At 35.6% G+C, this 25,935-nt stretch overlaps 1 protein-coding gene across 2 annotated transcripts in view; it reads right to left on the bottom strand.

Moving 5' to 3' along the window:
- Dip-lambda (Dpr-interacting protein lambda) overlaps positions 1–25,935 on the bottom strand; it is a 533,509-nt gene that overhangs the window by 295,772 nt on the left and 211,802 nt on the right. The window contains exon 1 of one of the 2 annotated variants that reach the window (XM_072020690.1): positions 11,619–12,133. The exons of the other annotated variant lie outside the window; for it this stretch is intronic. The gene's annotated coding sequence lies outside the window, so the exon portion shown is untranslated. Of the gene's footprint in view, positions 1–11,618; positions 12,134–25,935 lie in introns of those variants that run through there. 2 annotated transcript variants of the gene reach the window in all.

Genomic DNA, 25,935 nt, shown 5'->3' with positions numbered 1-25,935 from the left:
TGCCACGGACAAAGAGTAGCGCAATTTTAGAGGAATAAAATTTTAGAGCTACGACTATATGCGTAGCAAAACTCAGTTGGAGTAATTTAAAGGAGTTGCAATATGCACGCACTTTTAACCTCTTTGAAACATTTTCCAATACCCGAATAATCAAAATCCTCTGACAAGCGTAGGAAATTCCATACGATCATATGAACTACGATAATCAATGTAACGGTTCCAGCGACATAACTCGCCAAAAATTTCTTGTACACGAGGTATTAAAAATGCTGAAACAGTGCATTTTTGGCGGAATTCCGATCACACCTCAAGAAAAATCAAGTTATATTCAATCAAGTGATAACGTCGCGTTCTCTACACATACATATGCATACACATACCAGTTGTACGTGAATATATTCAAAAATAACAATCGACCAATTGTAATCAATCTACCTCCTCCAATCACACGTCACAAGAGCCAACAAAATAGGATACACCGGAACTTAAACAATTTTACTCAATTTTACAACACGTAAACTTGGTTAATTCACCAATGAAGACGAGTGAACAATCGGAAATTAGCTTTTACATGTATTTGGCAAGTTATCACGTTTGATCTCATCAAAACCCAGGTCACAAATGAGAAAACTATATTCTAGATCTTCGACGTATGCTTCTACGTAAAATAATCTACTATCTGACTATATCACGTGTCCTGTAATATTCTGCATACAGACTGAAGCAGGTTATAATACTAAAAAATGTCGTAGTATTACATCAGCAGCGGATGTGGAACAATTCTAGCGCAAATTTTCCGCATTCCCAAATCATTTTTTGATATCCAAGGCAAACTTGCTGAGCTTGTACTAAGCTCTTCAATGATACAACTGTAAATAGTCGATTTGGAAATGCGAGTTCGTGAATACGTGTCATGTTTTCATTGGAATACGGCAGAAAATCGTCTCTCGCGAGTTATCATCTTTCGCGTCATCTTTTTCTTCTTGAAACCATTCTAGGTTTTGTGAATGTTTGCCGACGTCATAGTATTCATCCCACGCCGCAATGCTTTCTATGCTTCTATTAGCGTATGAACCACTTCAGTTCCTTTTTTCGAATTTAACGAGATATTTCACATTGATGCGTTATTCTTCAGTAAGAAGATAACCAGACATTTTTAAGTTGTGTGACGACCGAGGGCACATCGCCATACTAAAGAAATTGCTGCAAGCGCGGCTTATCGCAGACTCGCGAATTTGATCTGTTTATGGATAAAACCATAGATTGTATTCTTCGCCCGATCAAATTGCCGCAATGTTATTGCTATAACAGTAGAAAAAATAATTCTACCACCTGTTTGGTACATGTTTGCCAGCATCATGGTATTGTTTCCACGCTACTATGACTTCTATGCTTCTTTTAGCGCATAAACCACTTCAATCCCTTTTTTTCGAATTCAGCGAGAAATTTCACATTGATCCGTTATTTTTTAGTAACAACATATCCAGACATTTTTAAGTTGTGTGACAGATGAAAGCACATCGGCATAATAAAGAACTTTCTGCAAGCAACGGCTTATCGCAAACTCGTGAAATTTGATCTGTTTATGGATAAGGCCATAGATTGTATTCTTCGCCCGATCAAATTACTACAATGCTGTTGCGATGATAGTAGAAAAAATTATTCTACTACTTTTTTGGAAAATGTTAGCCGGCGACATAATATTGTTTCCACGCTCCTGTGACTTCTATGCTTCTTTTAGGGTATAAATCACTTCAATTCCTTTTTTCGAATTTAAAGGGAAATTTAGCATTGATGCACTGTTCTTTAGTAAAACGATCACCAGACATTTTCAAGTTGTGTAACCACCTTTTTGCTAAATGTTTGCCGGCGTCGTAGTATTGTTTCTACGCTCCTATACCTTTTATGCTTCTTTTAGCGTCTGAACCTCTTCAGTCCCTTTTTTTCGAATTTAACAAGAAATTTCGCATTAATCCCTTGTTCTTTCATAAAACAATCACCAGACATTTTTATGTTGTGTGACGACCGAAGGCACATCGGTGTACTAAAGAAGTTGCTGCAAGCAACGGCCTAACGCGGATTCACGAAGCTTAATCTGTTTATGGATAAGCCTATAGATTATATTCTTCGCCCGATCAAATTTCCGCAATGTTATTGCAATAACAACAGAAAAAGTAATTCTACCACCTGTTTGGTACATGTTTGCCAGCATCATGGTATTGTTTCCACGCTCCTATGCCTTCTACGCATCTTTCAGCGTATGAACCTCTTCAGTCCCTTTTTTGCGAATTTAATAAGAAATTTCGCATTGATGCGTTGTTCTTTCATAAAACAATCACCAGACATTTTTATGTTGTGTGACGACCGAAGGCACATGGACATACTATAAGCAGCGGTTTATTATAAACTCGTGAAATTTAATCTGTTAATGGATAAGCCTATAGATTATATTCTTCGCCCGATCAAATTTTCACGATGTTGTTACTATGACAGTAGAACAAATAATTCTTTCACCTGTTTGGTAAATGTTTAACGGCGCTATAGTATTGTTTCCACGCTCCTACGCCTTCTATCCTTCTCTTAACGTATGAATCACTTCAATCCCTTTTTTCGGATTTAATAAGAAATTTCGCATTAATGCGTCATTCTTTGGTAAAACGATCACCAGACATTTTTTAGTCGTGTGACCAAAGGTACATCGACATACTAAAGAAGTTGATATATGACAAAAACAGGAAAGAGGTGTTTGCACTTTCGGACGGCTGTAGCAGATCCTGGACCCGGCCGTGGTAAGGATTGTTCAACTCGTAAAGGTTTCAGAGTTCCGAGTGATTGGAATCGGTATTTCGATCACAAAGGAGAAGCTTCAAAATGCTCAGGCATTGGCTGGGGGGGGGGGGGGGTGCAGCGCCCATCCAAGTTGGAGTGTCATAAAAAAGAGTTTGAATTGAAACTTATTGTGTACAAGATTTCAAGGTAAACTTTGTTCTCTTAAATGAAACAATATATATTTTTATACATCTTTTGATGCACTGTGAAGTGTTAGCAGGCTGAAAAGGATGGGAAATCCCAATGGGTCATGTGGCCCAGCGATATGTCCTCTTGCTGTAGAGGATGGCGCTAGAGTAAGGCGTACGTGATCATCTTTGGTCATCGACTACTGCAAAAAACCACCCCCTCCCTTTTTTCAAACCCTGAATCTCACAAAAATAAAAAATAAGTTACCGATCTGTCCAGTTTCATTACCAAACTTTCAGGACAAAAGAGAAAATAAAGCGAATATTGTATAGAAGTACCGCTCACGAGCTGCTTAAATACAATCAATTATTGTACTGTAAAAAATGTGTAGATACTACACCAGATTATTTATTATTTCGTTATTATAAACTCGCGAAATTTGATTTACTTATGGATAAGGTTGTAAACCGCATTCTTCGCCCGATCAAATTATCGCAATGTTGCTGTGATGGCAGTAGAAAAATTTATTTCACCAGCTTTTTGAACAGATGGTATGGCTAAGGTGGCTAGATGTGGCAATGCTTTGCTAGGACCTCTTTTATGCATTCATTCACCTCTTTCATAAGTACAACGATGCCAACGATAAGTATCGACAATATCGACGACGATTATAAACAATGCACGATCATAGCGAAGAACGCTGTTGCGTTACGAGTACAAGCAGTAAACTCTCTCCATAGAGATATAAAGATAGCGTGCGTGAGCGAGCTGAAAAATGCGATATCGGAATAGAAAGAGAACGCTGCATTGGGGCGCCTTGTGTTCTTGTCTAATAAATATCCAATAGTAAATTTACCCATGATAAATATAAAATAAACCATGGTGTGCCAAGGAAAAATTCCGTTTATCATTAAACAGAATAAAATATTTCGTCCAAGCTAAGTACGCTAATGTATTTATTAATAATACTAATTTGTAGTAATAAATTTTAGATTTTTGGGAGCTATGTTTGTAAATGTGCATGGAGAAAAAAATACGGGCTTGAATACAAAGAATCTATATCAAATCCCAAAAATATAAAGTCCCAAAATAAAATATGGTGGTGAATCGGTGATAGTGTGGGCCAGCGAGTGGTGTTGGAAATCTTATTTTCATGGATATGTTTTTAGATAAGACGAAATATTAGACAATTTTGAAGTGTAATTTGAAAGATGATATAAATTAATTAAATTTGCCAAGAATTGATTGCTTCCAACAAGACAACGATCCGAAACATTCGGGAACAATTCTATTATCGTATAATAGCAAAACACATTAGCATATCCTCCAAAAAGTCCTGACCTCAATCCCATTTCTTATTGAGCATTTATGAGACGAGCTGTAAAGGAGATTAAGAACTACGAAAATTACATCGAAAAAAGGACTGAAGCACAAAACTCGTGAAATATTGCAGTCTATCGATGTAAATATTACATCAAAGATAGCCTCTTCAATGGAGAACCTTCATTGAGAAGCAATAAAAGCGAAGGGTGGATCGACACTTTTCTGAGCCATGATTCACTTCAATTCTAATAAAATCATTTTATCTCAGATGTGTGTTTCTCCAGTTATTCCATATTATTCCATATTTGATACAATTTCTGTCTTTTTAATATCAGTTCAATATTAAAAATTGTTCAGAAGTGTAAAAGTGGTCTTAGCTTCAGCGCAAATGTATGATTGAATATCCATAAAAATCCTTTCTTGTTGTAATCAATGTTGTAAGAATATCATTCAAAAAAGTAAAATGGTACTTTGCTATTATTTCGCTACTTTTAGTGTTTCGCGCACTTGAATCTTATTTGAGAAATGCTTCATAAAATGGTGAAAACGGCATCAAAATATATCCAGCGGTTCTCGAGATTAGCCTCAACATGCAGACACTTACCGAGAACTTTACTTTATACTATGTGCAGATATAGATACATATAGAAGTTACGAGCTCTAGCATACTAACATTGCAACCTGACCGGCCCCTCGCGTGGCTCGAAGCTCGGCTCTTAACAATATCCTTCGCCACTTAATATGTTATTTGTGAAGAAATCCAAACCAACGGTAGCATGAATATCTAAAATACCGCACCAGACATTAGTACTAAAACGTATTTGGTTACTCGTATGCATTTCTTCGAAACTGTGGGTTTTCTGTAATCCGCGTGTTATGCCTATTGAATATCTTATTATTTATAAATGTACATTCATCTGTCCATACAATTTCTCGAGGCAAATTTGACGAAATCCCATGCGCCGAACTTCATTTCCTGGATATAAGATATGCATGTCTATTGGGAAAACGGTACGCGCGAAAATTTTGACATTTTGAAATTCTTTAGACAAAACTTTTTCTAGTATCATATTCTTCCGTTACTTCTCTTGTTGAAGCTTGCGGATTAAGCTCAGTGGTAGTTGGTAACGCGTAATTATACTTCTCTTAGGTTGTAAAAAAACTTCGTATTCCCATAAATTATGTTCAGACTTTTAAAAATACGTTCGCGTTGGTTGAATACGATCGGGATACGCGTTACCGTATATTCTAACACCGTCCACAATATTTTTGTTACAAAACAGGAAACAAGTGAAATACCGCTTCACCGATTTAGATGATTCTTTAATATGTCGTAAAAATCAAAATTCTCAGCTACTTTTTCCTAAATATATGAGCACCGCTCGGCCTTAGTTGTAAAATTATATTCATAAAAATATTTTTGACATTTTTATTCTAATTTACGTTGGACGTCACTTAGGTTGAGCATGATCATACGAGGAGGAACTCTCCCTGCGTTACGGAGCGTATCGCGAACTAAGGCGCTCGCTGCAGAGAGAAATCAAAGTGGCGAAGGACCGTGCCTGGTCGGACCTGGTCGAAGCGGTCGAGTCCGAGCCATGGGGTAGGCCGTACAAGGTCGTGACGCGTAAACTTCGCGCCAGGGGCCCGCCGGCTACGACGGAGATGGAGCCGACGCTGTTCGCGAAGGTCGTCGGGACGCTTTTCTCCCCGCGAGAGGACACCGCGGTAGAGCGACCTCAGGAGACCATACGGACAAGCGATAAGAACGTTGATTGGGAAGTCAGCGAGGAAGAACTGTGGGAGGCGACTAGAAGAATGGCCTCCCGCGACGTGGCACCTGGACCCGACGGGATCCCGGGCCGAATCTGGGGGGAAGCAATGGGGGTGATGGCTCCCAGGTTTCGGCGCCTCTACACCAAATGCCTTAAGGAGGGTGCCTACCCCCGTGCGTGGTGAACGGCGAGGCTGACCTTGCTCCGCAAAGAGGGACGACCCTCTCTGAGCATAAACATGGCGGGCGTCGAGGCGTCGAGGCCATCCTCCCAAGTTGAGAGGCCTAGAGGAGCCGACGCGATCTCCCGCTGTCCTTCAGGATGACCCAGGTGCTTACGTGTTTGGCAATTACCTGATGAAAATCGGACGCGCGACGACGGACATCTGTCACCACTGTGGGGAGGGCAGGGACACAGCGCAGCACACACTGGAGTTTTGTCCGGCGTGGGAGCTGCTTCGCTACACCCTGCGACTCGCCATCGGCGAGAGTTTGGCCCCTTCGGCGGTCGTGAAAGCGATGCTGAACGGGTCGCGAGAGTACGAGGCTGTCCGTTGCTTCTGTGAGCAAGTGATGCTCGCGAAGGAACGGGCAGAGAGAGATAGAGAGAAGAACTATCATCCTAGCAGGGTAGCGCGGTGGATAAGGATGGCGGTCAGGCGACCGAGAGCCGCCTCACCGCTGTCCCAACGGGCCGCGACCAGAAGAAGGGTGGTTGGCGCTAGGGGCAATGCCCCCCCCCCTTAGCGCCAGAAGTCGATAGGTAAGAGAACCTTTGACTGGCTCGAACGAAGGAGCAGATGCGTAAGGGGGTGTACCGGAGCAGATAATTCGCAAGAGGTCCACGGTGCACTCCCGTCAGACGCGTGGGAAGGCCATCGTGGAGTTTTAGTCGGTAAGTGTCCGACACTACTCTGCCGTTGCTGGTGCAGCAGCAGCGGCAGAGTGTCCATGAGGACTTCTCCACGTAAAAAAAAAAAAAGTTGGGCATGATCATATATAGTATAAACTATTTTAGTATTAACTATAAAAGATCATATATTGACTTGATTAACAGGTACAAGCAGTACATATCGCCGCGGAAAACTTGGTATTCCAAAAGGATAATGCCGCGATCTACACTGCACAGTCAATGAAGAGGTACTTTTTTTGGGAAAAAGATCGAGGTTCCATAATGGCCAGCAAGGTCAGCCGACTTGAATATAATAGAAAATTGTTGGGGTGAGTTTATGAAAATAGACGAGAATTTCACTATTCGGGGAATAGTGAAAAGTAATGATAGGAGTTGTAAAAAATAAACTTAACAAGTAAACGAAACAAAGGGCTCAAAGAATCAAAGGAATAAAACTTAAAAATCAATTGAAAATATTAAAAAGAGAAGAAATTACAAGAAATGTACATCATAGAAACATTCAAGAATTCCAAAAATTTGAATACATGAATTATTCATATTGACGTAACTGGAACATGTTAAATATATACTCGCAAAATATGTACAACTTGCAAATGCAATTAATAATTGGACCATGTTATGCAAAGACCTACCAGCCCTCGATGATTTAAATTTGTATACATTTAATTTGAAAATTTTTATTTTTAAAAGAAGATAGCTTTATATCTGTCGAGCAGATTTCCTTTCTCCTTATTTTAGAATATTTTTAATAGCTTAATTAGTATAATAACTCTACAGTTTTTGTTGGTTGGTGTTATTCGGTAATTTCAATTTCACATCCTAGTAAAAGGTATGAATGACAATGAAGTCATCTTATCTTTAACAATTCCATTGTTACTGTTTAAATCGTGATAAATATTTTAACAATCTACTAGAGCGAGATGTCCTGTTTCCAGTAAATTTTTAAGTTTTGCATCTGATATGGGTTTGCCATTTCGTCGTAACATTGGTAGATCCTTAAAAGAACTCATAATATTAAAATATTTGACACGAGTAACTTTCTTTAGACTTATTATTTCAGGAAAATTGAGAAAAAATCATTTTGCCCCTAACCATAAGGAGGTTTTTTCTTTCCCGTGCTTATTGATTTCATTTATTGCTTGGTAGTTTTAATAATTTTACAATGTAACAGTTTTATGGGTTGGCAATTTTTTACGAAATAAAGATCACACAACATTATGGGATCCATCCAGTGTTTAATTAATTTTTTATCCTTTCGAAGTTTATTAGGTCCCTGCATAATAGGACTTAATTTATATGTATAAGAAAATACAATATGATTACAAATGATAAATATCCTTGAACTTTTGCATATCAAATTACAATCGTATGCTTTAACTCATACTTGAAAGGTTGTTCGAGCCTAAAGTTCGATTCACTTTCCTTTAATAAATCTCACTTTCATTTTGTAACACTGAATAACTCTGAATAACTAAAATCGTACTATTAAGCATGATTGATCGTCATTAACGGAAGCTGATACAATGGAATCTTTAACTTGAATTTTGCATCTGGAAAACAAAGTTTCGCTGATCTAAAAAAAACGATATCAACGAAGAGGAATCGCAACGAATTAGCAATAAGAAAACAAAAAAGACTGTAGGATCGGGAGAAGCAAGGTAGAGGTATGCAGAAGGATACACGAGAATTACCGTGCTTCTGCAACAGCCAGCCGCGGAATGACGCGGACAGAGTGTAGCAATTTCGTGCAATACCGCTGGAATACCGGGCGTTTCGGGAATGCGGATCAGCATTTCCCTGGTCGCCCGCCTTGCTTGGCTACAACTCGGTCCCCTTTTAACAGAAGATGAAGAAGGAAGAAACACAGATGGAAAGAGGCAAAAATGATAACAGAACATACAGTGCTGTGAATAATTAGAAACTCAAATACATTTCTTGCTTTATTTCTTCGATATACCCAAGAAAGCACTGACCATGCCTGGATATGCTAAGTGAAATCGTTTTTGTAAAGGTCGAATTGAACGCTATAGGATATCGAGAAATGTTCTGTGAATTACAGCCTTTGATAACTGAAATACAGGACAAAAGGACAAATTTTAAACAAGACAACAGCCACTAAAAATATGTGGTTTCAAGATTTCGGAATAGAAATTTGTTATCATGGCAAGCATTGAATCCTCATCTGAACTCGATCGAGAATCTTCTAGGATTCTAAAGAGAGAAAAGAGAATAAAATGCGCGTGAGCGGATATACGAAGCGAAACTTTAAATACGTTAATAGATGTGTAAAATAAAGAGAAATCAAAACGTATATGAATGTATATTTTTTTTCACAGCAAAAAGCTTTCTTTTAAGAGAAAATTAAATTTTTTCAAACTTTAAGAGAAGAAAATTGTTGTTTGCGTTATCTTTAGTTTTGTGACATATATAAAAGTATATATATATTACGCGTATATACAATATCAGCATGTCTGTATACAGATACAGTTCTACTATTATATGTGCAACTTGGTGAGTATATTTTTATGACAAAGTTAAAATTACTCGATAATTATTTGCTTCTCCATCATCCAATCCTAATACTAACATTTTCTAATATACATACGTATATTATCTGCTTCTGTAATTATTATTTTATGTGTATCTGGGAACCAATAATACAAAAGCAATTGCAAAAATGTAACGTAACATTCGTTAAATTATTTATGGTTCTACATCCCTTTTATTGCCAAATCAAATTGTTGGAATACATTGAACTACGTTAAATTATAACAAAATAACGTTCTTTTTATAATACCGTCAACATTTCAAAATAAGAAGACGTCTCGTTGTCACCTTCATTATAATTTTCCTTTTTAACATCTTTTTAGTCACAAGTAAACTAATGTTTTTATGCGCGAACTACGTTGACTGGTGCATATTTGCATATTTGCATTTACACTTTCCTATCCAATCTTTAAACATCGGAAAGAATTTTGCATCGTGTTCGAAACTACTCTGTCGTATTATATAATCTACGATTCTATAGTAAACCGATATGCTTTATGGCCCGCGACTCGCACGTGAGATATGTTAAGTAAGCCGATACGCTTTGCGATCCGTTCTTTTATTCCGGCCGTACTTCCTCCTTTGTCTTCTTATTTCGCGTTCATTTCTATTGTTCTATTTAATAGTATCGTTAAATCAATATCTACGGTGCTTCCGTCTCGTCTATTTCTTTTTCTTTTTACAAAGTTGGACAAATTTCAAAATCGATGCGTCGCGACGACAAGGAATTTTTTAAACAATTACTTTGGTTTTGAAGTGTGTAGTAGTTGGCTGGAAAATGGAAATTTACCGGAAGATAGTTCAGAGTTGGATATTAGACCGCGACCAAGGAAAAACAGAAACGTGATAATATTTGATGAAAATGAGATTTCACCGACCTTGGAAGATTATGCAAATGTTTCTGGTGTAACTGTCGAATTCAGTGATTTACTATAAACGTAATTAGATTTTTCCACTTAAAGAAAATAGCCGGTTACCCGGAAGAGTGTTTGTTCGAAAGAGCCGATGTACAAAACGTTGGTATTTAGCTATCATACTGGCACGATAATTATACATATATTAACATAATATATAGCATATAACTGCTAAAAACTCTGTCTATATAGTTACAGTATAATACGTTAAATCATAAGCTGCAATTTCATTGTTTCCACGGTAAGGAAATAAATGGTTAGAAAATTTGCGGAGACTACAAAAAGATAGGGCAGGTGTCGAACACCGCGTGCCACTGTAGTTCTATGCCGACATTCATCTTTCAGTGACAAAACACTAATCTCTTGCTTTAATATATTCTTAAGTCATTACTTTGCCTCTTATCCTTGCAATTCTTCTTTCTGTGTTGTTTTATCTTTTTTCGCTGTCTATGCTATTAAGCCTGCCTTCCTTATAACAGTGTACGTACATACACGTATATATACGTATATTCATATATTTAACAATATCCATATTTACATTGCATGCGCAATGTATGTTTGTATTTTACAGACTGCGGCCAAATAACACGCACAAGCAAGCACGAAACGATCTCTTATGAAAAATACAAAGAAAAAAAAAATATATATATATATACACATAAGACGATAGAAAATAACTGGCCAACCTTCATATGGCATTCTATTGTTTCGGAAGAAGAAAAGGTCACATAATAATAAACATAGGTCCGAAAATGTTCTTTTTTCGAGATATAGACACTGTTTGCAACACGTCGAAGAAATTGCAAAGCTAGGCGCAAGAGAGCATTAGGAAGGCAAAACGTTTCTTGTGAAAGAATACGGCAAATATTACGAGAAAATCTGTTGTATCCTTGTCACATTTAGCGAGTACAAGAACTTTTGCCACCGGTTTATCAATACCTTTCCACGAAGCAAAATTTACGCGAGACGCTATTGACGATTTTAATAACCAACATTTATGGATAAATGAAAATCCACATGCTGTTAATCAATCTCGAGGGCAGTATCAGTTTTGACGTAACGCACTGGCTCACGAAAGTATATTTAAAACGTGATATACTTATAAAGGAAATCGACATAGTAAGACAGTTACAGGATAGTAGCCATTTTGAAATTTCTATATGTATATATTGTATCATATGCATGTTACCTGTGTGTGTGCCCCATATCGACGATACCACGCTGTAATATGTTACCCACCGAATAATTCTTGAATAATCTATTCACAAGGTAGGAGAGTAGCAACGACACCAAAAGTTGAACTTCTCTGGACGACGAGAAGGTTTCGAATTGTCTCCAACGGCCGAGACGAGATTTACGAATGTTTATTCTTCGCATCTCATACAAGACTTTTATTTCCGTATGCCAAGTGATTGCAATACGTCTTTACTCCACGTTTGATTATGTTAATCAATTGAAGATGTTAACGATTCGAAGTCGCGCACGAGATTAAACTAATCGTTCCTAACGACCAGACTGACTCCTGGCTTGAAGTTGAACGGTAAATGACTCGAATGAGACTGACAATGCCATGTTAAACTCGACCGAGCGTCCACCGAGGTCCGAAACGGGGGTTCCGAAATACGCAAGAAAATAACCAATCAGCATACTCGCTAGCAAGGTGCCATTCTCTGTTTTTATGTACGTTCGAAGCGCGCAGGACCGTTTGTGCTATTAACACTAAACGTAAATTGTTATTTGACCGGTCACGAAATAGTTGTTTTTTTTTTAAAGAAATTATAAATTTATTGTAAGAAATAATGCACAACATAACTTTTAAATAATAATAAAATAATCAATCATATATTTTCATTTGTATATCTAATATAAATAAGAGACGATAGTCGAATCATTCTCACCTTCAATTTGCTCTCTTTCAGACTTTGAATTTCGTCCGTCTGAATACTCCTCACTTATATTTTGTATGTTTCTCACTGGACGTGTAGACATATTCAAGTATGAAAGAAAATACGAAACCAATGTACCGAATATTATGACATTCGCTCCTTGTCGTATTTGATTTCTCGTAGGCTTCGATCTGTATATTGCGATTAAACCTCATTCTAGACGCCCAAAGAAGTTAACGAAAAAGGAGAAAGAACAACAATTCGCGGAATTCAGAGAGATGTATTATCCTCTAAGTATCGTTTGTCTTTCCATTATAAATGTATCATTTCTAAATACGTTCTTTCACCAATATATATGGCCTGGGATTATTGGAGACTTTCTTTGATGGTATCGAACGTTTCTAAAAAATTCACCATAAGCGAGAAAAGTCTATATCTCGGAAAAGTAGTGCTCATACGACCTTTTTTCGTTCTTAAAGACATTAAAATATGATGTTCTTATCACTATGCTGTATATATACTATATATACTATACAAAAAATGTACGGCGCGGAGGGTGCCATAATGTGGCAGTAACAATCTTTTGTGGGTGAAAAGATTTCAAAGATTTCAAATTCGTCTCCATTTTTGCTAATTACTTGCCCTACTTTCTTATGTTTAGTATAACAGAGCGTGTTAGGAAGATTTCACTAACACACCTAATACAAGGACGTTCGAGGATAAACAAAAATGTAGGCAACAAATTTTACGTCGTAATAGGTGTTCGAAGTAGAAGAAATAGGTTTTTGTTTACATCGATGGAACATTGGAATCGGCAGGTCGCCAAAGTCCGTATATTTTTATCTCCTTGGATCGCTTGTAGCGCGTGTTGGTAGGAGACATAGTAAAAAATGTAAATAACGATTGACATTGCTAAAACATTTTACTATGAAAATGAAATTTTCATTTACTGAGCAAGTATGTAGATATGCTGCATGTGTATGGACAGACTCAGCAGAATCTCGTAACGTCACAAGCACTGTATGCTGAACCCTATCCAGATTGCGCCCACCCTTCATGCTGTATGTGTCAGCGGATATGTAAAAAATTAAGAAACACTGAAAGCTTAAATACACGAAATCCTAAACGCCGCGCCACACGGTGCTCGATGTTTATAAAAATGGACAAAAATGAGAAAGAAAATTACTTTGCAAATTGAACATCGTTGCGTAATTCGATTCGTTGGCGACTAATGCGTACGAATGATACGTTTTCCTCTATTTGATCTTATTTGAATTTTAATAATCATTCTTCTCTTCCGCCAAAATGATCATGTTCCAAGTTGTTTGAAATATTGAAAGTGTCACATTAAAATAATCGATTAATTATTTAGATAACAGATGTGGTTTGTGATACTTTGAATGCTGGTACGTAACTTTTTTGGAATATGTTAAAAAGCATCTTTTCTTACTGCATGTAATATAATATACATCTCTGCATTTGTAGAATCTAAAAGCAGCTGCGACTTGTCGCGATTTGCTCAGTTTTATGAACCGAAAGTCGTAAAGACGCTCGAGCGTCGATGAAAATTTAATTTCTAGGTTTCCTATTTCTTGAAGAGCGATGTCAAGTGCTCGTAAGACAGAGCAGAATTGTATGTAAAACATTTTGCGTGGTATTTCATGCCTGAACGTAAACTATTAGTTAATTATAAGATCGTTCTTAGTTGCTAGTGGACAACTTTCCAGACAAGTCCTGGATGCAAGGCGTAAAGATATTGAAAGGAATAACACGCGAAAATTGCCAACGAGTACAAACATAAAAGACCTATTTCGTATGCTTTGTATTACTTTGGCCCTGTAATAACAGACCTCATGGGATTTTCATTGAAAAATGCTCTCACACTCAATGATGACGTCGAATCGTTACTTTACAGAAATGATACATCTATCTACGAAGATTAAGGAGTATATTTAATTCTATTATTTGCCAATAAAGCAGGTCTTCGAGTAATGCTGATTCTTGTCCCACTCTTCATAATAATCAATCATTGTGCGCCGCGCCGTAAAAGGATGTGTCGTGAAAGCAACAAAGTTAACGTGCTCGGAATCTGGTTAAGGCGCGTCGTGCATGAGCAGTTCTTGCCAAACGTAAATTCCATACATGGCGCGTGCGCTTTCATCGATAATTACACGGATCAGATTTTGAAAATCGCGTTATCCTTTGTTAAGGGAGTTTCTTTACATCTGTGAAACTAACGGAGATACTCAAGGTGATCAGAGTTATTGTCGAACGCTGTATATACAGGGCTATCCACTTAACTCGAAACCAGCGCTCGCGGAAACATTGAGAATAGCAACAGCGTAACATGTATTCTTACCACTACAACATGTCGTGCGCCATATATGAACCGTTGCCAGAGCTATAATCATTATATGATGATCGAGAACAGCGATAGTGTTGTCGAGAATTTTAAATTTGACGTCACAATAATAATAACAATATGTTCTCTATGCGATAAGAAGAATCGAACCTTTTTTTTCGATCGAACCACGTTTTTGCTCTGATTTCGAGTTCGCATCGTTTAACCGACACAGAATTGACCGAGATTGTTTTCACCGTGATTCAGCGACACTAGACTTTATCGACAATAACTTTGACCGACAACAACGATTGATAATATTTACACAAGACTGATTTATTTTGCTGCCTAACAGTTCCCTAAATGAACAATACTTTTTACTGATTTTAGCTTTTACTGATTTTACAATTATCGATCGATGACGTTGTTAATTGGCAAGTATTTTATAATACTGGATAGTAGCGAGTGGAGGAATCGCTTGTAGGAACATAGTCCAAGACAGTACCAATTCCTCTCGCGTGAAAATTTAATCTCGAAAGAATGTATAACATCTGATACTAAATAATGGACGGAGCAGTAATCAAAATACTGCTTGTTTTTTTTTTTTTTTTTTTATCTTTTGTTTTATAATTGCCGAAAGCGAATTTTAAAATTAGAAGAAATTCTTTGAAACGCCAAGAATAAAATTTTCTATAACAGCAAGATACATTTCTGTAAAGAAATTCTACTACTTTGGTTAAACATAAGCACATAGACATTCGCTTTCAAGATTCGCCAAATTTTTCTTCGCAGTTGCTCAAATTTTAAGGCGAGGCAATACATATGGTAAAAATGCTTTCAATGAATTTTAATTCGAGACATCATAAAGTTCTTGAGAATTGCATTCCATATTTCAATATTATGAATATTTCACTCTATATAAATTGATAGCGTTAATTGAGATAAGCAGCGAAAGAAGAGAGAATCTTGTTTGATTAAATATGTTTTATTGCTTCTGAGATTGGTTTTCACGTTTTTCAAATTTTCTTTATTGAGATATCAAATTAAAGTTGTGATCTAATTTCTCCAAGTTGAGATCATGCTAATTTCGAAAGTATACATAATAATATGCATATGTAAATATATAGAATCGTTATGATAACGGTTAACTAAACTATCGATCAAGAATTTTATGAAATTTTAATTATTTTGCCTTCGACAGTCAATCAGTTAGCTAATCGGTTTAACCGTCAGCTAATCGATTAAGTTAGCACACTGCAATTGATTCTAGTTTACTCCTATCGATACGTTTGAAATCTGACGCTTTTTCTCATTAAAATTATGTAATGACCCAGTTACTGACTTTTACGCCCCAATTCATGCAAAATACAGCGTGTCATAAATAGATCCTATTTCTGAGAAACAATTTTGTTTCTACTGGGTATCAGCTTTCTGTTTTTAGATTACTGTATTATTATCCTCGTACTATTATCCTAACGTTTAAAGTGAAACGTAAAGTACGATAAATTTCTTTTACGTCAATACTGTTTCGCCGGGAGGAACAAAAATTGTAAGAATTTTCGTAGGTCGTTTTATGACATGCGCGTTCAAAGACAAGAGGCTACTTTTAAGCTAAGATCTTGTCATTTAGAATGATTTCTTTCAATATTCGAACAGTTATTTGCAATACCGTTTTCAGATATTCAAAGTTAGAATTTTTTCCGTTTATAGAATCGCAATATTTATGAAAATCCTGTAAAATCGATGCTACACAAACTTAATTTTTAATATAGAATAAAATGACACAGAAAAGAACGATTATTTTATTTCCATTAAAAGCGGACAATGCTTTAAAAAAGTGATATTGGACGCTCTTTTTCCAAATATCGGGTTTCCCCGTTACATTATAATGATTACAGCAATGAAAGTAATTACGTACGGTTACTCTCATTAATATTCCGTCACACTTTAAAACAGAATAACTTTTTTAAAATTAAACCAAACGATTTAAGCTTTTTTTTAAAAAATAGTAAAAGTCACCTTTTATAATTTTTTCTATCCGAGCCTGTAATGAAAATTTCGCGTTTCTCGAAAAATGTCCTTTTTTCGTTTACCTTTTTTTGTATCTAACAAGGGAAGTTCGACGACTCAAAAATTAAAAAAAAATTTGAAACTTTGCACAGACGTAGTTCATGCAATGTTAATAACGGAACAATGTTTTTCCAGGTGAAGGACTATCCTAGGGGTTAAACCACTCACCGAAAGAAATCTTTACTTTTCATATCATCGTGAATATTTCAGAAAGTATATAAGATAGAGGAGAAAAGTTAAATTAAATGTTGTAACGTTTTTTATAGTCTACGTTCTAGATATGAAAAATTAAAAAGAAATTTCTAAAGTTTCATATTTTGCTGTCGCACGTGTAAATGGTGTTTGAAGAACTCTTTACAAATATATAACTGGGTTGAGGCTAGAAAAATTGTTAGTCACATAAATATTCGTGCCTTAAACGCCTTCTCCACGAAATATCTCGAGAAACGTTGGTAATCCGAAAAGCTCCTCAATTGTAGCACTGCTCTTTTATTTTCTATGGTCACCGTGTTGTCAATAGCCGGGCGTGCCGTAAACGCGTTCACTTCCCAAGGGTCATTAACGACACGTAACGGTCCAATCGGTCAAGAACGACCCGGAGGAATTTCTGCGACCATTAGCTAATCGTTTCGAGGCCTGGGATTCATCTAGAGATCGCACTCGATCTTTCGCCAAAGGCGCTCTTGGGATACGTAGGAGGCCATGAGTAATATCGTAACTATTATTCACGGGCACAGACCAATGATATATCCTATATTGTAATTATCGTTAGACGCAAACGTGTCTTATGCAAATGCAATTAAAAAAATGAAAGGAGAGATGGACAATTGCCTATATGATATATACTTATGTATATGAAATTGAAGCTTGCGCTTAAAACAAATTGGAGAATCGAGACGAAAGTCGAAAATATTCCCATAAGAATCGCCTAGCTTTATAATTCTACCCATGAAATGTCGCTGACCATGGTTCATTTTAAAAAGTAAGGTATCAAATAAATATCTTTTTCTGATACGCTTTGGTGCTGCACAAAATTCAATTTGACTAAGAAAATTGAGAAAGTTCGCTTGGCCGTTAATAATCTTATGAAAGTAAGATAAACTGAATAATTTTCTACGATTCCCCAATGTTTTTGTACCAAGTCGTTCAGAAATCGAATGGTAATTGTGATCATAACGTGACATACTCGGGTCCAGCTTATTAGCTGCGAATGTTAGAAACTTGCATTACATATTTGCAAGTAACTGTAATACGATGCGTAAATTGTTTTTGTTGAGATTTTTATATATCTCGGAATAGAGAGAGCAAACGAGTGGATGAATGTATTATAGAAATTCTTTATTCAGAAATGTTAGAAATTAGGATTTTCAATGGTTTCCATTCTATATGATAATATATTGATAGATGAATTTATTACAGTGGGTTAAACAGAAAACGATAATTATTTAACGCGAACTTAATGCAGCAGCGTGATATGACAACTCTCGTTTAACGACTCTTCACTCTCGACTCTTCGGTGGCTAACTGAATATCAACTGCTGCGGTGGCGAAATATATTGATGGCCGTGAGGACTATTGAAGTTTTCCGACCCTTTCGGCTTGTCGGCATTTGCGCTTTATCGTCGACATTGTCTGTATGTCGGCGATCCTTCTTATTATAACAGAGGCCAAAGAAGCCGCTATAAAAAGAATCGTTGTGCCCAAAACTAAACACTAGAGAAGATGTAGAGTTTTCCTAGAAGCGAGACCCACTTCAACAGTTTTAATATTTTTAATAGTTGGAAAAATCCTTTGAATACCGTTTAAATAAATTAAGAGATTTCAAAACTTTGTTAGTAATAAATTGATAATGATTAGTAAAGTCAAATTTAATTTCACAGCTAACGAATTTCATCAACGAGCAATAAGTCACTGGATCCTAGTTCGTGTGAGCTTAAAATGTGATTTGATCTGGCAGTAAATCTCATTGCAAAGCATTTGCTTAAATTCAGCTCAAGTGTATTCGCTACAGGCCGATCATGAAACCGAGTAATATTCGACTACGGTTTAACGGTTATTATATGACGATATACTTAATATTATACTTGATATTAATATACGATATGTCTAATGGTAATGCCCAATATCTAACGCTGATTGGATTTTTCTCGCGTTCGGCGAAAAGCAATTTTTCAGACCACCTACACTTGCACCTTGTTGGACGCTCTCTTTAAGCATTGTAACGATCGATCTTTAAGAGTCGTTCGATGTCTCCAATCGTAAACATCCTCTCATCGATTGCAGAGAGTCAGGATCGTACGAATCGTCTCAACAGTCGCAGACAATACGCATCCTGTCATTCGGGGAGGTTTCCCACGTTAGCCGTTTGATAGTCCAACAATCAAAACTCCGCTACAAAGTGCAGAGTCATCGCCATCGCAGCACACAAAAATATGATGTTTAAAAAATCTTTTAAAATGTTTTTCAAACAGCAGATCTTATAAAACGTACATTGAGATTACTAATGACAAAGAAAACACAAACCATTAAAATAGAACAACAATCTATCGTAGCTAGGGAAGAGGCGTTATGAAAGGAATAAATCTTCAGTGGGATAAATCATACTGCCAAAATTTTAAACAGTCTCGCTCGCAACAGAATAGAAATCAAGAGGAAAATGATCATTCGTCGTATCATTAAAAATGCCTATATTCAACTGAAAGGAGAATATTTAACAGAATTATTTTATAATATGCTCGCTTATAATCTTGAATGGGAGAAAATGACAAGTTTTAAATGTCACTGTAGAAAATTAATTTATTACTCAAATGTTTTGTAGATTTTTTCTATACGTAACTTATATTTGCCACTCGTGTGTACTCTACGTTGCATTTTGTTAGTTTGTAAGACACAAATTTTATAAAAATTGTTACTTTGGCATTATAATTTTAATACGTGATAAGTCCATTTTCATTAACGTGTCCCTGTCATGACGTATAATGTCTCATTCAAAACCAGCCACTCGTAAAAGGGACATTTTCTTATTTGAAAATTATTAAAAAATCAATTTCGTTATTTTCTCTTATTATTGATAAGTTTGTAATCTATTTTTATTCCAGACTAGTCAGCATATTTTCTATTAATGAATTTACGTTTTAAATTCCTATAATGATATTATCAGAAATGGACGCTAGAAAAAATTGCTCGCTTCTACCAGGGCATCTGCGCCCTATTTGTCAAGCACGTTGCGTGACTGTGCTGTGTATCGTCTGGATGGACCACGTCGGGAATATTTAATGCATATAAATACGAGGTGATATCTAGGGGAACCTTATAGTATAAATTTCGCAGATGTTGCTCGTTTTGTACAGTAGTGTTTCGTTTCAAGATTAAGTATAAACTTAGGTATGCAAGGTGTTCGTGTCACGTTCAGTCGCGTCCACAGTACTCACCAATTCTGGCATTATCAATAATCTAACAAAAGGATGTTTGAAATGAAAATTAATCAGCCTCGACTTGGCTACAAACAGCAATAAAAATCTTCCTCGTAAATTTGCTTTCTCAATAAAGAGTCAAAGTCACGCTGGTTTCCGCAAATGGCGTTATGTGCTTTTTATTTGATGGGGTTGTAGCTGACGCCAAGTCGAATTCAACGACCTACTACGTTATGTCTCAATGATTAGAAACGTTAACGTGGAAAATTATTTTACTTGAACCGAATTACATGTTCATGAGAACTGTTCGACTAATAAGTTCATTAAACGAATAGCAAACAACTTCAACAATAATTATACAATACTTTAGACGATATTTACTATTTTCAGTAGATCGATGGTGAATGCTAAACAATTGACAAACGATGTAACATAATTTACCGTAGATTTCATTTATTTCGTTTATGTGTAATAAATTTATTAGTTGGACTTATTAATTCGATTCAACTAAAATAATTTTCCATATTAACATTTCTAATTCTTGAGCCTAGATTATGTATGTATCACAGTGTAGCAGGCTGAATTCGTCTTAGCATCAGCTACAACCTTATCAAGTTAAAAATACACAGTGGAAAAATCGAGGTGACCCTGCATTTTCACTGAGAAAGCAAATTTTTGAGAAATTTGTTGTAGCTGTTTGTAGGCAGAGCTAATTAATGTTTGTATCAAACATCTTTTTGTTAGATTATCGGAAATCCCAGAAAAATGCTGAGTACTCTTAGATTGGACAATTAAGTGTTGATTGGACAATTAATACTGTATAATTAAGCGTCCACGTGTAACCTATTTTGTTAATTATCGAAAGGTGACTCGATCTTTGTATCGAGGAGAAAAGATACGAGAGAACAAATGGATGGACAGATTGGGAGATAGAAAGTGTGTTTAGACTCATGATTGGTTCTGAAGAGGATTAAAATCCGTGGAGAAAGAGGAGGTAATAATAATAGTTGATTTGTTGAAAATTTTGCTAAAACAAGGATGCGCGAAATACGTCAGAAATGAATTGAAATATCGGAAATATTTGGCCACAGACTGTGTAAAAGATTAATCGACGATTGCCCTCTTTTTCCTTTCTCTTTCTTTATACCTCCTTTGTAAATGTTCCTTATCGTTTAGTACAATCAATCACATTTTTTCAATTGGATTTTATCGAACTTGTTTATTTCCATACATTTATCCACAATCGCTAGATTGGATCAGCCTTCTGTATGTTTACGCGCATTGTTGACACAGCGTGAGCAAATTAGTCGGGTGCTTTCTTCTAACTCTTTTGGGGATGTCTGAGTAGCAATTTTTAGTTCATGAGTTCGTATAATTCCTTATTCTATTTAGGTGAACATTGGCATGGTCTCAATTGTCTCAAAATGACAGATCGGAGAATTTCAATTCTTTCGACATCTGATTTGCCAGACAATTTATTGTTCCTGTTTCGAACGTCTGGCTACAAGCCAGTGCATAGATTTTTTCGTAATTTTTATTTACTTGATTATTTACTTTTTCCTGAATATATTTTTCCCAGTTTAACTAATTGCTTAGGCGAAGTTCGAGATATTTAACGGTGCTTGATCATGGGATTTTTGATTATGGAAGCTCACTCTAGAAGTTTGTCTTCTATCGAGAACGAGAATGATGTGCGAACATTTGTTCGAATGGAAATTATTTTAATTTTGTTCGACTCCGCCCAACTTTGTATCTTGTAAGTAAATGATCTTGTAGATTTATCGCTGCGGCGACGATTTCCCTTAATCCTTCGATTCACAGCTCCGTCAGGTTAGTATTGTTTTATTTTAATATTATTCGAGTTACAGAAGATGCAATTTAGAGCGCTAATATACAACGAACAGATGAAAAACAGCCATTTATGAAATATAATTAATTTAGTTAACTAATGTTTATAAAAAAGCAGAATCATAGTACGATAAAAATGTGATTTTCTCGCTAATAAGAAGGACGAATACGTATGTATATCATATGCCTATATAGCGTATGAAATACCTTGATGAAGTACATTTTTCATACTTAAAGAAACAGAATCGTTAATTTTACTTAACAAGACATTGCAATTTAATGTAGAACGTATATTCCACCTACTTGTACCAATTTAGTCTTTATCCTTCGTCTGCTTTATGTCTACTGACGTGATCTGCATATTTAGTCGTTTAAGTCCATTTTCAGGTTTTTATGTTTTAAAAAATTCTCCAAAATTTTCGAACTCTTATAAATTTCTAAAATATCATGCGATAGTTTTATTAGCTTAATTTCGTTAAACAAAGCAAGATTTAAACAACAGCACGGAGAAAATGAAAAATTACTTAAAATTACTGGTCGGCAATGACCCAGTATGCAGATGAAGGGTTAAGTGCTTTTTAAGTGCGTATTCGCTTTTAGTACTAATATAAAAATAATAAAAGAGAAACGTTATTTATTCCTAAGCGAAAAATGTAGTAAGAAAATAATTTTCTCACGGTTGAAAATTTGAAGTCCATTGATATTTTCTCTGTAACATTTTTATTATCGCGACATAGTATCTGAAGTTTTGACCAATCCAATGATTTTTATCGTTAGAAATATCTTGAATATGGAGAATTAAGAAACGTACAGTGAAGGAAGTAAATAATGAAAATTAATTATGGCGGAGGAATCAATGAAGGAAAGTTATTTTACTAATTATTATACGAATGAAAAAACTAAACTATTTAATTAACACTAACCTTACCAGGCCTAGTCAAATGACTGGTTTAAAGATCTAATTTAAAATTGTATATTTATGGTTACTTCTCTTGTTCATCTAGCTTTATGCGAATTCCTATATTCTCCGATTAATCGATTCCTCAACTTTTAAAACCAGTTGTTTGACCGAGCCTGGTGAGATTAGCGTCAAAAGTCAGCCTGAAATTTTCTTCAATTTCTGATCTTCGGCTGATTTTCCGTATTTTGTCTTCGACTTTTCGCCAGCAATTAGATTTGAGAAACGAAATGCAATGTAAGACCTGCCAACGTTTAGGCCATGTTGCTTCTAACTGCAACAGACTGCCGCACCGTTAAATTCAGCGATAAATTACGATCCAGATGAACGTATTGACCCAGATTCCTGTACCGATGAAAGCTAGGATAACACAAATCAACCTTGTTGCGTGTCGTGTAAAAATTTTGGTCATCCTGTTCGCATCAAGATTGCTCTCAACGCTTATTGTTAGTGTTAAAAAGGCAATGGCAAAAGAGAATTTGGAATATTAACGAAGAGCGAAACAAATACGATTCGTTCGTGAAACAAGTGACAATTACTTGCAGTCAAGTTCCATCGAATAATAAGCTGGATAATTTCTTAAATAATCAATATTCTTTAACCGAAGCTGTGATTCAAGAAAAGATTGTAAAGAAACTTGATATTGAACACTTTATAATATTTGCAGATACTTCAACAGAGTTCGCATAATACGTTAGATTTATATAATTTAAAAATGATACAAATCAATATTAATTCGATTGTTTCAAATGATAGAAACATAATTTGCAAGATATGAAAAGAAGCTAAACAGTAGCTACTTTGTTCAACTTAAAAATTAGAAATTTGTTCGCGAAAATAGACGTAATGCTAAACAAGGCGGAGTAAAACGAACTAAAATAAAATTCGCAATAGTTAGAATCAGAATCGCCAAGAATACTAGTTTCCTTATTATTTCTGTTTATGCAACTGGTTCAGCAAAGACTGAGTTTACCAATGAATTAGACGTACTTTTATAATTTATATAATTATTATAGATATTATTTCTATTATTATATATATTATATATCTTTTTAAATAATTGTTATTTTATCTCGATTTCGAATATGTGGAATTTGGCAATTTGCATAACAATAATTGTAGAGTTTGTATTGAATTCTGCTGTTCTCCTCGATTTTATGTGAACCGAAATGGATGTTATATTTCGAGATATTATTATAATATACATAGTTTTTGTATTTTTTTATATTTGGCTTTTTCTGTTCTGTTGGACAGAAAAGTGGGTGGATATATTGTAAGGGGGAAGATATATTTTAAATACTGAAGTGTAAATACAAGTCGGAATATAATTGAGCTGGTCCAGATCCGCACGCTAGCAGTGTTACCCTATGACTGAAAACCCTGAAGCCAACGTCGCCTATCTACTGTTTATGGTTTGCCTTCGACCTAGTCTTTTGTCTATACGCTGTGGATGGCTTCGGTGCTTGAGAAAACTAAAAGACCAGGTGTAGAGTTTTCTTAGAAGTGGCGACCACTTTCTGTTCCTTTCATGTATCCTCTGATATTTAGCTTTTTACGAGTGAAACTGTTCGAAAGAAGAAGATATCCGAAGAGATACAAACGCGAAGAAATGGGTAGGATGGTAGAGTCAACGAATGAATGCATGACAACTAGAAACAGTTGCAACTTCAACTTTATAGATCCTATAGCTCATCTTGTTCCAAAACCACATCATTCATAGATCTTGTTAGTATTGATTCGAGAATGAATATTTTAGATTTAGTAGATAATAGCTTCGTTAGTAACTCTAGATGAAACAGTGTTCATCTGACGCTGTGATGCAGGATTTTCTTTAATGCAGGTAATAATATTCTCTTTGATAATGAATCTGTTGATTCTAACACGAGATATAATTTTCATAAATTCACTGGGGAATTCTTTCGAGAGTTTATTTATCAAAACAAAAACTGTTTATAACAAACAGGGGAAATCTATCTCTCAATGATATGTGTACAACAGGAAATCTGTCCTGGAATTCATAAAGTTATTTCCAAGATTTTTAATAATACGAATCAAACAGATAGATACATCGATTCCCATACATTGCATCCTAAAAGTTAAAAAGTAATTACCTTATATTATTACATAGATTTCAACGTTTAAATACCATCCATGCTCATAATACTCATTCTGATATTTAATTTAAAAATCGTTGAACCGTTCTGCTGATCTTTTCTCCCATACGACAAACAATTTCCAAGATATAAAGCGAAATGTAAAAGAATGTAGTGTCTTCTTTGTATAATTTATATTTCGCCTATAAAACATCGGAGAAAAATTGTTTCAACGCCGCTTATTTTGTTCTAAATATTATCCCGTATATTAATCGTATTATGCAAGAACATTTCCACTGTCAATCTATCTCTGAAAACGTGTTAATTCGGCTGTTTTAATAATACTATACTAATACCGACTAGCTGAAAAGCCGTAAGAAGTCAAATAAGGAGTCATAAGAGAAATCAACTGAATAGATTTCAGTAAGAAATGCAAGCAGGAGCAAATATAGATAACCATGCATAATTAACGATAACATATGGCGGTAAATACAGTTGAGCCCCCCTTATCTGGACACCCATTATCCGAATAAACTAATATCCGAACGTTCTATTATCTGCAATGCTCTATTATCCGAACATATTTCCCAGTAACAATGTATTTCTTCCTTCGTTCGATTAAGTGAACTTTGATTATAAGAATGTAGTATAAAACTGATAGCGTTCCAACTATCGAAACAAAATAGATATAATTAAAAGACTGGAAAGTGGTATAAGTGCAACAGAATTAGCAAAAGCACACGATGCTGGAAAAGTCACAATCACAGACATTAAAAAACAAATATACGATATAGAAAAAGCACAAATGCTGACAAGAATGGGAAATTCTTAAACATATTGATGTAATGAAATGGTTCGACCGCGATAAATATGATAATAATGACGATTCTACGCAAA

This window comes from Bombus fervidus, chromosome 18, assembly GCF_041682495.2.
Source record: "Bombus fervidus isolate BK054 chromosome 18, iyBomFerv1, whole genome shotgun sequence".
In the NCBI taxonomy this organism is placed as follows: domain Eukaryota; kingdom Metazoa; phylum Arthropoda; class Insecta; order Hymenoptera; family Apidae; genus Bombus; species Bombus fervidus.
Note: the sequence above shows the minus strand (reverse complement) of the source record. Positions and strands in the feature narration are given on the sequence as shown.